Source organism: Peromyscus californicus, unplaced genomic scaffold (genome assembly GCF_007827085.1).
Source record: "Peromyscus californicus insignis strain IS unplaced genomic scaffold, ASM782708v3 Scaffold_18__1_contigs__length_77618521, whole genome shotgun sequence".
In the NCBI taxonomy this organism is placed as follows: domain Eukaryota; kingdom Metazoa; phylum Chordata; class Mammalia; order Rodentia; family Cricetidae; genus Peromyscus; species Peromyscus californicus.
Window position 1 is genome coordinate 20,512,305 of NW_026294480.1, and position 17,749 is coordinate 20,530,053.

Sequence of the window (17,749 nt, forward strand, 5' to 3'; positions counted from 1 at the left end):
AAATAGATGAGATTCCTAGGTAAACCAGGGTAAGGGAGCAATAGAGGGTAGGGATTGGGGATGAGAACATAAGGGAATGGGATGGTTGAGCTGGAACAGGGACAGAGTGGGAGAGCAATGAAAGAGATATCTTGATAGATGGAAGTTCCTACAAATCCACAAGGAAGACCCCAGATTAGACTACTAGCAATAGTGGAAAGGGTGCCTGAGCTGGCTTACCCCAGTAATCAAATTGGTGAATACCCTACCTGTCATCATAAAGCCTTCATCCAGTACTGATGGAAACAGATGCAGAGATCCACAGCCAGGCACAAGGCTGAGTTCTAGGAGTCCAGTCAAAGAGAGAGAAGAGGGAGTCTATGAGGAAGTAGCATCAAGATTATGATAGTTCCAGAAACCTACAGAGGCAACAGAACCAAGCTAATGGGAACTCATGAAATTTAGTGCAACACCTGTGGAGCTTACATGAGACTGGACTGGGCCCTCTGGATAAGCAAGACAGTTGTGTAGGTTGAGCTTAAGGAGCCCCCTAACAGTAGGATCAAGATCTATCTCTGGTGCATGAGCTGGCTTTTGGAGCCCATTACCTATGGTGGTGCCTATGGTGCATAGCTTTGATGCAGGGAGTGGGGCTTGGACCTGCCTCAGCTGAATGGTTTGTATTGGCTGACTATGCCTGAGCATGTGGCTTGCCTGAGAATGTAGTTGACATAACAATTGTCATTTCATTGACAAAACTGATTTTTCCTCTCTTAGAAACCATCAATTGCAAATAATTTCTTGGCTAGAGCGGGATATGCCTCCCACTTTTACTCCTTGTTGTGATGTGGTCTGCATGAGCTCTTGCAGGAATTTAAGATGCTGCCACACTCTCTGTGATTTCATTTGTCTCCTTTCTATGCTCTTTCTGGAAAACACTGTTTCCTTGATATCATCCACCAACTCTGGCTCTTCCAGTCTTCCTGCCCCCTCTTCTGCATAGATCCCTGAGCATCTTGGGGAAGAGGTTGATATAAATATCACAATTATGGTTGAACAGTATGCAAATACCATACCTCTTTTTAAGATGTTTGCCAACAGGGTCTCAGAGACACTCCCTAAGTACAAAGACTATTACAACACTTTTGATTACCCACCACAAGTAGTAAGAATGTGGCTAGCTTCTTTCTGCTTCTCTGGTCTCTCAGTTTCTGCCAATATCTGGCTCCAGATTTTTTTTATTAATAAGACTATTTAACAATTCATCTTGGGCTGAGTGGTGGTGGCACATGCTTTTAATCCCAGCACTTGGGAGGCAGAGGCCAGCCAATCTCTGTGAGTTCAAGGCCAGCCTGGGCTGCAGAGTGAGTTCCAGGAAAGGTGCAAAGCTACACAGAGAAACCCTGTCTCAAAAAAACGAAAAAGCAAACAAGCAAACAAACAAACAATTCGTCTTACATCTGGTGTCCTAATGTTTTAGGCACAAATTCCTAGAAAAAGCTGCTTGCCTGTAACCTTACAGGTCCCCGACTCTGGCTTGAGCTGCATGGCTCAGGCCCGAATTATACTTGGCCAGAGTTTCCACCACATGTAAGCTAGAGTCTCTTTGATTTCTTCTTTCCTGGTGGGTTGTGGGCTCTCTCTGGATTCCCATCTCAGATTTCTACTGCTCTACCCAGTCAGCAGACTTGGTGAGTCAATTAAGATATCTTAAAGGGATGGATTAGTTAAAAGAGAATATTGTTTCCCACATTAAAAAATGGGAAACATTTTTACAATGGAGGGAATTTGGTCTCTATTTGATGACACATTAGGCAGTCTGAAATTGAAAAGTTAAATGAGAGGATAATTAATGTTAATGGAATTTACATAATGCCAATTAGGAATATTATTTCTTTCATCATTTTTATTTTAGCTTTGAAAAGTTTGGTTAATTTGAGTGCCATGGTAAAAGTTTTAGAAAAACTTATTGAAACAAATCATAGAGAAATTCAAACGCACAGGAGAATTTAAAGGTGAATCTATCTTAGCATTGACTTATATGGTTACTGAGAAACAGCCTGTTTTCAAACAACCAACCTTAATCTATCCAGTAACCTTATAGGAACTGCCAAATGCTCAAGGTTTTGTATGAGCTAACTGGACTCCAGTGGAAATGTTAGATTTGAGGAGATTTAAAGAAGCTATGGTCTCATTTGGTATGTATTCTCCATTTTTAAAACAGGTCTTAAACTTGTGGACAAATTGTAATAGAATTATCCCTCAGGGCTGGAAAGTTTTGGTTACAGCAGTCCTAGAGGCTGGTCCACAATTACAATGGACAATCTGGTGGAAAGAGGAGGCTAAGACTACAGAACAATGATGTAGGACTAGAGGTGTGGAAATTTCCCAGGATCAACTTTTTGGAGAAAGTGATTATGCTGATATACAAAGAAAATCTTTATATGATGATTACACTCTAATTTTATGCCAAATGACAGTCCTCAATGCTTGGGACAGAATTGAAGAAGTAAGAAAGAAAACATGACTATGAGACATGTCTGCTCCTGGCAGTATCAATCAGAGAAGATGATGGGATTTGAAGAAACTCCATATGAAACTTACCTTCATTGTGGCAAAATTTAACCACTGGGCACAAAAGTGCCCTTGCATTGACTCCTGACATTATGCTGTCCAAATGAACACACAGGACACAATACAAAAGACTGCCAATCCTTGCCAAGACAAGGTAGGAAGGCTCTTTAGGAAATCCTGCTTCACAGATGAGTTTATCAGATATGCTAAGCCTATAGGCCAAAGATGATGCCCAACATTGCAGAGAAATCTTGGATGACTGTCCAGGCACATAGCTGTTTCTGTCATAATTCACATTTTTTTGGAAGTCACTTGTTTGTACTTCCTGCTTAACTAGGTAGTAGTATTTCCTCCTTGGTTCTCTGAGGGAGTTGAAGATTAGATAGCTAGAGTTTCCTTTGTTAACAATTTTATAAAAGAAACTCACTAAAGAGGTATAAAGTGTATGAGTTTGAAAGACGTCAAAAGATAGTTTTGTAATGCAAATTAGGATAGAAGGTAAATTAGATACAATCCTTTGGATTAGCTAAAATAGGATAGATAATGGAATATTTTCTCTGAATTTGTCAAATCTAAATGAACTAGACATTGCTGATTTACTTATTGCCTGTATATATTGAATATGGTTATTGTACTTATTGTATATAGTTTTTCTTATATTAGTTATAACTTTTTTATTTTAGACAAATAAAGGTAAAATGTGGTGATATTTTATTCATGTACCCCAACAAAGCTTGTCTGAGGATCAGAAGAAAAAGCCAGCCACTATATTAAATACAAAAGCCAGGCAGTGGTAGCACATGCCCTTAATCCTAGAGGCCACACTGGGAACAAAGCCAAGCATGGTGGCACACTACTTTAATCCCAGCAGTAGTTAAGCGTGGAGGTCTGGAGGTCTGTACAAACAGACAGGAAGAGAAGAGACAGAGCTGGGCAGAAAGAGGAAGTGATGTAGCTGGGCAGGGAGAGGAAGTGAGATGGCAGGGAGAGAAAGTCATATAGGTGTGGGTATATAGGAAATAGGTATCTCTTTTGGCTGGGGATTTCTAAGTGGTAAGAATGTGCCTGGCTTCTTTCTGCTTCTCTACTCTCTAAGTTTCTCTCCAATATCTGGCTCCAGGTTTTTTATTAATAAGACCATTTAGCAATTCGTCCTACAACTACAAGTTGATGGTAAGACCTTATTGACGAAGATACCACATACTTTTATTATGGAATGTGGAGACATCAATTTCTACTCCCATTGACTAATGTTCATGGATCTGGTATGTGATTTACAGGTTAACTGAGAAGAAAAGAAATTATCAGTCTTTCCCAGCTAGGAATCTGGCAACCTACAATAATTACTTGCCTCCATCTCTACTTCTAAGAACAAAGTCATATTACCATAATCACTGGCTTGTCATGTTTCTTCTAAATGAAAACATGGACTCTTTTGTTAGATAACATTTATTTATGGTCTTTTTCTAAAATGTTATTATTTCATTTCAGATTTGAATGTTAACACATACTACCTGTCTTGATACACACATAGTACTGAATTGAATTTTTATACAAGAAGTAAAGAATAGACCTGGTAAAATTACAAATCATTAAGACCAACAAATTCTAGTGAAAGTATAATTTTAAGACTAAAATCATAAATTTATAATTGTGTCGGGTGCTTGAAAATGTTCCTTGTAAGTCAAACTGTTGTTTGTAGAATATAATTTTAAGATATGTTACATTTGTTTATGCTTTGGAACATTTGTTTAAGGATGCAAAGATGTGTCGCATTCTTTTATGTTGCATTTGTTTAACTCTGTGAAGCCATGCTACTTTGCCTGTATAAAATATGTGATTAGTCTCATAAAGAGCTGAAGAGCCAACAGTGAGGCAGGAGAAAGGATAGGAAGGGTTGGCAGGCAGAGAGAATAAACAGACGGAGAAATCTGGAATGAAAAGAGAAGAAGGGTCAAGAGAACAAGAGAGGAGGACACCAGGAGCCAGCCACCCAGCCACACCATCAGCCATGGAGTAAGAATAAAAGTAAGACATACAGAAGTAAGACAAAGGCAAAATCCCAGAGGCAAAACGTAGATGGGATAACTTAAAGTTAAGTAAAGCTGGCAAGAAACAAGCCAAGCTAAATCCTGGCATTTATAATGAGGAATAAGCCTCACTGTGTGATTTATTTGGTAGCTAGGTGGTGGTACTCCCAAAAGAGTAAAAAACAACCAACAACCTTTGTTCATTTAAAAAATACCTTCTTTTTGTAATGTGTAGTGGTTAATACCTAGACTCGTAACTGGTCTAGGTGTCATTAATTAATAACAGTGAGTTTTCTTGTTTGGATATTATGTACCAATTCCTCAGATCTGCAATTTCTGGCTTGTAATAATTGCCCTGCTCATTACTGTGGTGATTGCTGAACCTTAAAGGGGTAGGTGTAATATAGATATGCCATTTAGGTCGGAGCACTCCACAGTCTCTTATGCTCTTCACCTGGACTATTTCTGAGTCTGTATTAATCACAATGTACTGCAGAAAAAAAATTTCTCTAATTAGGCAAGAGGGATTCACTAGTCTATTTATATAAAATTAAGTATGTAGAAGATAGTTTAATACCAAGTATTTTTTAGTAAAGTGATAGTAGTAAGTTTTGCCCTTTAGCCCATGTAGTATCCAGGCACAGATTCTTTGCTCAGTTAATAGCACCAAGCCTGAGTCTCTTGTGGAATAGGTTTTATGTTAAGCCAGAAAGCAGTTTGTTACTCTTGTAGCATTCACGTCATTATTGACCAATGGACATTTCTTGCCAGGCCGGTTATTATTGTAGCTCACAGGATTGAGAGCTGGCTAAGACTGTTGTTGACCTTTCTCCCCCAGAATCCTGCAAATGCCACTGCAGTTCTATCAAGTCTCGGTGTTAAAGATTAGTTTTTAAGGTCAGGAACAGCTAAATGTTTCTATGTCCTGTAAATAAATAAATAAATAAATCTATATACATATACATGTATATATACATATGTATAGAGATGTGCATATATATTTATACATGTATATGTATATATGTGTGTGTATGTATATATATATATATATATATATATATATATATATATATACACATATACATATAAAGCTTTGAAAACCTTGAATTTCCCTGCATTTCCAAGATGTTTAGCTTTAGTTATACCTCCCAGTACCTTTTCTTCTATCCTGCGTACTCTCATCTCTCTCTCTACTTAAATCTTCCCACCACTTTATTCTCATTTCCCCCTTTCTATGACTTGTGTTCTAATATCCCCACAAAGGCCCCTTTCTAGTTTTCTGACTTCTATATGTGTTCTAACTTGAACATATACATCTAAAATTCAAAGATAGGATTCACACATGAGAGACAACATATGGTGCTTTTCTTTCTGGGTCTGAGTTACCTCACTCAGGATGATGATTATTTGCAGTTACATCCATTTACTTGAAAACTGTGTAACTTCCTTTTTTTTTAATAACCGAATAAAACGTAATTGTACATGTGTACCATATTTTCATTATTCATTTATTTGTTGATGTATACCTCAGATGTTCCCATTTTTTACTGTTATGAATAGAGGATCTAAGACTTTTATTTTTCTTAGCTATTATATCTTTCTTTTCTAGAAAAAAATATATACTTCAAACTTACTGTACTTAAGGAAGAAAACAGAGATTATTCAAAACTATATTGTTTGTATATTTTATATATATAGCTTATATATTATATACCTATAGCTTGTGTGTGTATATATACATATATATATGTATATATATATATATGTATATATATATAAAATGTAGTATCTGGTATCTTATAAAGCATGCTGAGCTTTAGTTTTTTACTTTTTATAGTTAATTTTTAGACAAGTTTTCTCTGTGTAGCTCCACATTTCCTTAACTCACTCTGTAAACCAGGTAAGCTTCAAATTCAGAGTTTTTTGCCTCTACCTCCAGATTGCTAGATTTAAAGTCATTCAACACTAGCCTGATTCCATTCAGAATTTTAAAATACTATAACATCCTTAAGTACATCATGAGAGATAATTTCGATTTAAACGTAAATAAAATAAAGGAGGAAAAGTTACTAGAGTTTACTCTAAGAACTATGTGGCCATGTCTTATGTACAACTGGTTCTCTTTGTGTATTGACAGATGAAAGTCTCGTTCTTGAATGGACTCAGAGGCAATGTTGTCAGTAATTTTGGAAGGAACTGAATTTTACACTGAAGTATCGAAGTTTCACATGAAGGCACACATAGTTATTATAAATGTTTGAGTGCACTATACTGACAAATGAGTATTGTAATAAGATGTTTTCTTAGTTGATTTAGAATTTTTCCAGTTCTAAACATGGTAATAAGTGATTACTAGGCAAATTTTTGGAAGGAACTGCATAGTAAATATTTTATCAGTCATTTGTTAATGATTACAATATAATAGTAGATGCTTGTATTGCTAACTGGTTAAATTTAACAATATTAATTTATACTCAAAGAAAAAATAATGGTGGATATATTTTACTTATGATTTAGGTCATTATGTTGTTAAATATTCAGAGTGTATGTATTTACAGTCTATGTAGGTATAGCTTTGCATATTAGTTTACAGGTGTTTCTCTTTGACTGGCATTAAGGAAATGAGAAAACAAAGTTTTGAGTCCTTAAAAATTATGTAGATGAATAAATTGGAAGTGTCTAGAAATTATTCTGAAAATTCACATTTCAAAATTCAAGCTGTTTTGTTACTCAGTCTCTGTTTATTTGTTGAGATGTATCCAGGACGAGCACAGTGTTGTGGAAGAGAGATGGATTTCTGAGTTTAACACAGTTGCAGGTGCTACCATAATAAAAACAAGTAAAAGCTAAACATACACTATCCACAGCATTTCAGACGATAATAAAATCTGGAAAAGCTAAGTGAAGTTTGCTTCCTTTTGTGAACCAGAAACAAACTCTGATGGAATGATTTGAGAATTCTTGATGATGGTACAATAATATATTACTTAGGGTTTCTAGAGAAATAGAACCGATAGAATATATATATATATATATATATATATATATATATATATATATACATATCCATGTATGATGGAATATGCATATATATAATTTACTAGAGTGGCTTACAGGCTGTGGAGCAGCTCATCTAAAAATGGCTGTCTACAAACAGAAAGTCCAAGAATTCAGTAGTTGTTTAGTCCATGACGCTGGATGTCTCAGCTTATCTTCAGTACATGACAATTAATTAAGCTTCAAAGAATTGCGCTTCAATGCTAGTAAAGGGATGTGCTCGCCAGAGAGACTGAGGAAAACCAAAGAACTTCCTTCATTTTTGTCCCTTATAGGCACTCCAAGAAGAAGGTGTGGCCCAGATTTAAAGTGAATCTTCCCATCTCAAATGATATGGATTAAACTTGCGTCTAACCACTTCAAGTGATTTAATGAAGAACATCCCTCATAGGTGTAGTTAATTTTAGGTGTAGTCAAGTCATCTACCAAGAGTGGCCATCACAGTTCAGTAACCAAAAGGACTTTTTTTGTAGGTAGAGCAGCTTGAAGCAATAAGGACATTCTGATAAAAATCTAATACAAAAATTAATTCACAGAAATACAACATGTCTTCCACACAGGAAGGAGGGATTGGATGGCAACTGACATAGCAATAATATTAAATGTCTCCTATTCTGAAGTTAGTCCACTAGCCAGTTAGTTGTCAGTGCACACGCTCCTATTTTTTCTCATGACACAGCATGACCATCGGGTCAATTATAATATCCTGTTTCTGTGGAAAACAACTATAGTTCCTGCATAAATTGATCTATCAGTTTGTCTGAAGTGAATATTTATAATCTCATGAACCAATTTGATTTCATATTTTCTATAAAAATATGGAAACAGTACAATTTTAAACATTGTTCTTGCTTTCACCATGGAATGCTAAGTTTATATTTAATAAAATGCTTTATTCTTTTATATTTATCTGAATATATGATCAGATAACATAAATATGAGGTCTGGATTCTGAGAGGTTGGAGCAAAGTGTGGAAGATTTAACTTGAACAGCACACCCAGAGTTCTCTTAGACAAGGATTTACCAGTAGTTCTGTGCACTTCACCAAGGTAATGGATTACATTTCAGGCGGCATCCTTCTGTAAACGGAAATGTTCCAATTGAGTTACATAAAGTCTTTTCAACTGTAATCATCCATGAGTTACTGAAAATTGAATGAAATTTCCTCTTCCATGTCAAGCACTAACACAGAATTGAGATATATTCATTTGCAAGGGTAACAGTAAGCTGATATTGCAGAAGTGATGGTGTTTGCACTATGAGATGAATGCTTCAAAACCCTGATTTCTGATTCAGTATAATTTCAGTTGCTAATTTGGTCAGAACTGCTTAATGCTTTTCCTCAGAAACTAACCCAGCATTTCCTTGTGCCACAAAGTCTGGAAAGAGAGGAGAAATTGGCTGCAAACATTTTCTCAAAGCAAAGTGAACAGACACACAACGCATGGATCAAGAACATAGCAAAGTGTTATAATGTTCAACTGGACACAGTCCATTTCTTTACAAGTAGAGTATGATACACGTTCCTCATGTGTGCTCTCTAGGGGGTCTCTGGTACACAAGTCTCCACCTTGATGTTGCCAAGATGGGCAGTCACATAATGAATCTGATTTTCCTAACTAGAAGAATGAATGGTATTTTTTTCTCTGTTCCATACAATCAGACAACTCTTAACTGTGGCAAATTCCTATGTGATTAAGATGACCACGGTATATTACATATATGAAAAAGACACTTGTGACAGAGAAAATGAACAGGTTACGGATCAAAGCAAATTACTGACACAAAATAAAAAAAAAAACCTAAGGTTATATTCTCCCCTTTTATTAAGAAATTTCATTATTCATTTTAAATACCAATCACAGATTCCCCTAGTTCCTCCTCCTACCCTTCCAGCCCCCCCCCTCATTCCCTCCTACAAGACAGTAAGGTCTCCCATGGGGAATCAGCAGAGCCTGGTACATTTGTTAGAGGCAGGTCCAAGCCCCTCCCCTGCCTCAAGGCTGTGCAAGGTGTCCCACCACAGGTAGTGGGTTCCAAAAAGCCAGCTCATGCACCAGGGATGGATCCTGATCCTACTGCCAGGGGGCCCCTTAAGCAGATCAAGATGCACAATTATCTCTGTTATGCAGAGAGCCTAGTATATTCACCTTTTAAAAAATGCCTGGAAGCAGAGAATTGATCAGCACCTGTTTCTCCTCTACAAATGTTGATGCAGTGTTATCTTGGGCCATGCTTACATAATATTGCAACACAATTGGTACATCTGAAATCATAAGACAACATAGAAATATCTTCATTCAAATTCTACAAAATTCTCTATAGATGATTCTTTCTGCATAAGTTGTTGTTCAATCTCCATCTCCAAACTAACCTTATGTCCATAGTTACTATGTAAAATACACAATTTACTGATGAAGAAGACTCTGGACTCACCCCTTTAGAAAGAGGAAGATGGAGTCCTCCTCACCCCATCCTGTTGGCTCACATCATGAGATCAGAGAGGAATAATTCTTGTACAAGAAGTAATCATAGTGAAAGGAAGATGAAAAAGATACTGGGTAGGAAACCAGAAACTCTTCTCTCCTGATCTGTCTCTCATTAATGCACATAAATGATCAATTGAGGATCTTCTTTTCAAATATGAAGCTTTCCTAATATTGTTGATGAATTCTAATTAGCTTCAAGGTCAGTAGTTATTTAATTGAAACACCAAAAGGTAATTTTTTAAAGAGCCTTGAAGGGTCTCAAGATCAATATTATAGAGGTTGGAGGCACCAGTGCCTCCATGTATAACAAGGGAAGGTAGTAAGCCCTGGGAAGACTATATTTATGATGGTTGCTAAGTTGACATAATAGCATACTGCTTCTGAAATATCTGTACTTATACCCACAAATGTAGCCACCAGCTTTAATCAAAGAAGGCTCTCCTTGCAGTAAACAGTGGTGAATGCAGAGCCTAAGGTCCATTCAAGATGCAGGGAATAAGCCATAGAAGGGGGCTCAGCCTAGAACAAGTCTTGATACCACATCTTGTAAGTCTTAGGACGAATTTTAGGATAGGATTCAGGAATAAGGACAGAAGATAGAACGGAGGGCTACTAAACGCCATTCTGTAGGTTTCATGCAACTGTAGTCATCATTAACTCATGATAAGTGCAGTTACCTGCACTGGACCGAAATGAGACTGACGCTATTATCAATCAGTGAGGAAAGGAGGGGGAGTTTATGGGAGCTTGTCCTCTTCCTATAAGATACTGGTTGTTGATAGATTCGAAGAGAGGGAATCACTCTCTTCAGTTTGTTGTTGAAGTCTGTTTAATAAATCTGTTGAGCCTTCTAACAAATGACTCCGAAACCAACGTCCAAAACCATGATATCACTCCTGGTTAATCTTGGTGTGTCATACACAAGCACACACACACACACACACACACACATACACACACATAAAGATGAACAAACTAACAGGAACACAGAGAGAGATTCATTGAGAAGGAAGAAGAGGACATAATATGAGGGAATTGGTGATTAGAGTAGCTAGTATACAAAGTGGAATATGTGAAATTGTAAAAAAAAAAACAAATTAAAAATCAAGAAGTGATAATTGAGACACATAAAATCTGAATAATTTTAAATATCTCAGTTCTAAAATAGTCATCATATGTGACATGCTGTTGCTTTCTGACTGTAACTGAGAAAATAGAATATCATATTTCTAGGTTCTAATGTAACATCTACTGATGTAGGTTCTACAATAGTGTGATACAATAAGCTTTTTTTTCTGAAGTTTGAGATGTTCACTAAATAACACTGCTGAATTAAAACTCTTGTAAGAAACAAGTGAGGTAAAAAATGAAAAAAATTATCTGCTTAAAGTAATTTTTCTTTCTGTAATAATTACTTTATGAGATTGAAGAAACATTAAAACATTAGTTGCAAAGCAAAACAGGAAAATTACAGAAAAAAACACTCATGAAGTTTGTCATCAAAAGCTATCTTGGTTACTTCACATGTTTTGTTTCATGTATTTCTAATTTTTCAAAATATTTCAAATTCGATTTGATCAAGGTGATTTTTTTATATTTAAATTGAATAAAACATCCTATAGCTGAAGCTCAAAAGTTACACATTGTAAGTAAAAGAAGTGTATATTTTCCTATGTGGTGCTGTAGTCACAATAGCTTTTGTAGAAATATAATTAAAAGACAGGACATTAGGATACCCTTTAGCATATGTGGACATTTTAATCTTGAGAATTTAGAATATACCATACAATATATATTCAACCATATATTCAACCAAATATATATTCAAAACTGCTGTCTGCTTTGAAACCAATATTCAATGGGCTATGCATTAAAAGAATATTGCTGTAAAGTAATACAAAAAAGCAATCACACCTGCCTTGCTCTCAGTAAAACAGTAGACACACTTCTGTTCAGATCGTGTAGGAAATGCAATAACCTAAATTTTATATTTGTTTTTTGTGGGACTATAACATTTTGACAATGTATGTAATAGTGTGAAAGTCAATAAAATTTGCTTTAAGTGATAGGAAGCAAAAATTCATTTTGAACACTATGGGGATATTAATGAAACAAGATCAATATTAATGGAACTGTAATAAAGAGAATAAAAAGCTATAGTTAGCCAGGACACAGTTAAAAATATGAAAGAAAGTTACCACAGAAGGAATATGTTTAAACATAAAACCATCAAAATGCCCCTCCCACAATGTTTATTTTCTTTCTATATACTTTACAATTTATCTGCTTATAGCAATTTATAATCAATTCTTGATTAAAAATGAATATAAGAAGGGATTCATAAATTCAAAGAAGCCAGAGAATCAGATACAAAGAAGAAAAACTAATTTTAAAAATGTAAGTTCCATTTAAAGCATCTACTATGAAGCACAGTAATAATAAAAAAGCATAATCCTTTATACAGATTAAAGAAGCCGGTAATGAAATTGAGCACACCATAATCCAGACTCTAAAAACTGTTCACAAAAGAAATTTAGTGTCTCTTTGTCCTGATCACCCTTCTGAAATATCCGTAATAAACTGAGGCTTTTGATTTGCAAACACATTGCAATTATTTTATTTGAATTTATTTTATGCAAGACGGCTCGTGCTAAGAACGAACACTAAAATGAATGAGACAGGCTGACTTTGTGAACTCGATTTTCAGGGAGTGGGTGAGACATTCAACACCTGCAGTTTAAGTGGTGCTGTTGAACGTGCCACAGTGTTGACAGCTAGAGGTGAGACTCAAAATGCCATCTCAAAACACATGTGATCACCTATATAGAACATCTGGATATGTTACAGTTTTCAGCCGAATGTATTCGGAAGTGTAATTCAGAACTCTATGGATTAATGGGTTCCAATTATAGTCAGCATTTGTAATCCAAAACAACAAACTTAATGTTATTTCTAAGAATAATGAAGAGGCACTGAATGCCTACAAATAATATGTTTTGTGAATGAAAATGATGAGCTAAAACATTCAGTGAGTCCTTCTGAAGCTGCAAAGATACCTGAGAATGTTAGTTTAAAGTTACAAGGACTTGTATTAAAACCTAGGGAAAGATACAGTAATAACTTTTTTGGGGATTATGGGAAATAGGGTCTAGACAATGGACTTCTGAAGTAAATGTTCCTTTACTTACCCTGCTTAAGGTAACCCCATTTGCACTGACATACTTATTTTGAAGAAAGAGTCTTGTATATAAAAAGACTAGTTATTTGGAAATTTCCATGATGTATTTTAAACCTAGAAGCCAATAGTTGTTCAAGACAGAATATGACTTTGTTAACATTTTACTAAAAATTTGTCTGATAAGAAACAATGTAATTGTAATAGGCGTCTAAATGTCTTGCTTCTATACTTCTTGTGGTTATTGAATTATTGTCAACCACACAAAATATCACATCACCTTTTGATTTCTCTTATACTTACAGGGAAATTAGAGAAGTTGGAGTTTAAATGCAAGTTAAATGAAATGAAATTGCCAATATTAGATCAATATTAGCTTATTAAAAAGGCATTCTTCATTGTTCCACCTAACTTTAAGGTTTAAAATCACGCATCATTCTTAACCTAGAAAGGACAAATATCAGGACTGTATGCATTTACTTTTGATCTCCCTTGAAAACAAATTAAGTGTTCATGTTTACCTCAGTCTTACACACACACACACACACACACACACACACACACACACACACACACACACACACACATGCAACCCAGTAAAGCAAAATTAAGTTCTGTAACATCTAAGGACTAAGAACATCAGCTGTGTATTTCTGCCACATTTCAGATGACTTACACACAATTCCACAGAGTCACTGGTTAATAAATATGTCCCATACTCATAACTTGAGTAATAAAAGCTTTAGCTTAAATTTTGGCTTCTTAATTTTCATTTTGATTTTGACAAGCTGTACCCCGTGTTCACTGTCTCTCAGCCAAAAGGTAATCCATAATAAATTCCTTAGGTGAATGATCTATAATGATGATGATTTTTGCCTTGTCTGAGAGGAGCACATTTAAGCCATTCACTTCCCAATCTTATGGGAATGATTCACCTTGTTAATTCATTTAGTTTTGATTTACTATTTTAATTAGTCTCAATTTAATTACAACTAATTGAATTGGGGTATCAAACACAAAGCTACTTGGATGAGTAGGAGGATCTTGTTTTCTCAATAGGGAACAAATTACTCTTTAGAGAACATATCCAAATAACTACCACATACATATTTGTGTATATGAGTTTCCCATTTTATTTTCAAGGGATTAAAAATTAACTTGTTTATAAAAAAGACAAGATACTTATTGAAAGTAGGTCATCTTAACTTTCTTTGACTAAACTGCAGAGAAAATCACAGGTAGCTAGCGCATATGATAGGAAATCAACATTTTATGCACATTTTAACCTCTAATTAATTTTTCTGATCCCTCTTATGCTTATTATAAATATACAATATTTATATTTATATAGTTTAATGTACTTTTTCAGCAGGTACAAATGGAATTATGCATTGTTAGAATATTAATTTAATATGTTTTTCTTTTTCCCTGATGGTTACCAGAATATCCGATTTATTCTCTTCCTTAGTTCATTCATTTTCCCTACTGTATTAATGAATTTTAAGGATTTGGTAACAATAGAGTATTTTCAGAGGAAAGAGTTATTAAATCTTACCACTTGGGAGACATAAATCCAGGACAATTCTTCTAGGACAGAAATGTTTCTTTATTCCCCATACTGCCTCCACACCAATTTATCTACCTAATGTTCATTCCCAGTTGTGAATGAAATATTTCACATTTTATTATTATAGCTTGTACACGATTCCTAAATGAGAAAAGAATAAAATATTTCAACAGAATGCAAGATATGGCATTAGCATTTAATATTGTGTGTAGACAAAATTCTAACTTGGAAATTTCAATTAATATTGAGTTACTTTTAACACTATTGGTGAATGAGGACTCAATATTCTATGGTTATCTTTAATATTTATAAAATATGATTAAATTCAAATGTCATTTTTATTATTAATTGATTTCTTTCATAAAATGTATTCTGATTATGGTTTCCTATCCCCCAACTCCTTTCTTTCCCTCATTAGAATACAGACATGCATCTAAAAAAACAATAAGATAAAATTTAAAAAAAAACAGCCAGAATAGGAAAATAAAACAAACAGGAAAAAAGAGAAAAAATAGCACAAGAAATAACATTCATATACTAAGACACAAATTCACCTGCACAGAAAATTAAAAAAAAAAATCAGGAACCATAATGTATAGGCAAACAATCTGCAAGGTTAACAAAAAATGACCAAAGAAAGCATTGTGAGAAAAAATGAACTCCAAAAATATAATTGAGTTTAGTCTTGTGTTGACCTTCTACTACTGCTGGACATGCGGCCTACCCTTTAGTGTGGCTTGTAAGCCCAGTGAGATCCTATTGGAGAGAACTGATAATATGTTTGCCAGCATTTATCAATTGGGGACAGTTTCCAGGTTAAAGAGGGGAGGCTTATGTCTGTTTCCTCTATCTGCTCTGCACCACATCTGGCACAGGCCTGTACTGTGCATGCTGCCACATTCTCTGTGTGTTCATATGTGTATCTGTTCAGTTGTATGTGGGAGGCCTCGTTTCTTTGCTGTTTTCTATCTCTACTGGCTCTCACACTCTTTCTGACTCTTTTCCCAGAGTTCTCTGAGCCTCGAGGAGAGGGATTTGATGAACATACTCCACTTACGACAAGGTCTCTCACTTTCTGTACATAGTCTAGTTGTGGAATATTCTATTTGTTCTCATCTACTGCAGGACAAAACTATCTCTGATGACGGCTGTTTAAAATTTGAGAAACATCTGGCATCCAACTTCTGGGGCAAAAATTCATGAATTCACCGGCTCAGGCTGGATGTCCCAGCTAAGGTTTTTTTTTTTTTTTGCAGCCTCTCTGCAGCAAACTCTGTAGGTTTTGGGGTCCACCAAATCACGGGAGTTAGCCACTTTTCACACATTTTCCCTATGAGACAGCTGGATCTTTCACTTCTTTCCTCTTCTGGTGGGTTTCGGCTTTCTTTGGGCCCCCTCTTCAGGCTGCTGCCACACTATCATCTGATTTGTCACTGTCCGCAGACTGGGTGAGTCAATTGGGATTTCTTAAAGGGAGGAATTAGTTAAAGTTTTTTCCCCACATTAGAAAGTGGGAAACATTGTCACAATGGAAGGCTTTTGATCTCTGTTTGACTATGCATTAAATAGTCTGAAAATGGAACAATTAAATGAGAGGATAATTAATGTTAATGTGAGTTATGTAATATCAATTATAAATATTTGTTTGATCATTTCTGTTCTATCATTTAAAAAGTTGGTTTATATGAGTGCCAAGATAAAATATTTAGAAAAACTTATTAAAACAGATTATAGAGATATTCACAGGCAGAAGAATTTAAAGATGAACTAATTTCAGTATTGTTCATTACAGAGAAACAGCCTAAGGCTTTGAATTAGCCAACCTTAATCTATCCAGTAACCTTACAGGAACTACCACATGATAGATATCCTCAAGGCTATATATGAGCTGGTCAAATGTTAGATTTGAGGAGCTTCAAAGAATCAATAGTCTCATAAGGCATCCACCCTTTTTTGTGAAGTAGATGTTAAACTCATGGCCAACTTGTAATAGAATTTTCCTTCAAGACTGGAAAGATTTGGTTACAGGAGTCTTAGAGGCTGGTCCCCAATTACAATGGAGGATCTGGTGGAAAGATGAGACTAAGGCCATTGAAAAACATACTGGGGCTAGAGGCATTGAAATTTGCCAAGATCAACTTCTTTTCTTTTTAAGAATTTTTTAATTCTTTTTACATACCAAAGATGCCCCTCTTCCCTATTCCTGCACATCCAGCCTCCTTCTCCCAACCCATGCCCATTCCCTCATACAAGAAAGTAAGGCTTCCCACAGATAAGTACATTTAGTAGAGGCAGGTACAAGTCCCTCCCCCTGCCTCAAGGCTGTGCTAGGCATCCCATCATAGAAGTGGGCTCCAAAGGGCCATCTCGTGCACCAGGGCTGGATTCTGATCTTACTGCCAGCGGTCCCTTTAAGCAAATCATGCTACACAACTGTTTTGCTTATGCAGAATGCCTAGTCCAGTCCCATGCAGGCTCCACAGCTGTACATCTAAATTTCATGAGTTACCACTAGTTTGATTTGGTTGTCTTTATAGGTTTCCCCATCGTGATCTTGATGTTCTTGCTCATAGAATCCCTCTTCTTTCTCTTCAACTGGACTTCTGGAGATCGGCCTGATGTTTGGCTGTAGATCTCTGCATCTGCTTCCATCAGTTACTGAATGAAGACTGTGATGACAGGATATTCACCAATCTGATTACTGGGGTAGGCCAGTTCAAGCAATCTCTTCACTATTGCTAGTAATCTAAGCTGGGGTTATACTTGTGGATTCCTGGGAAGTTCCCTATCACCTGGTTTCTCCCTATCCCCATGATTTCTCCCTCTGTTATAGTATCTCTTTTATTGCTCTCCCACTCCATTCCTGTTCCAGCTTGA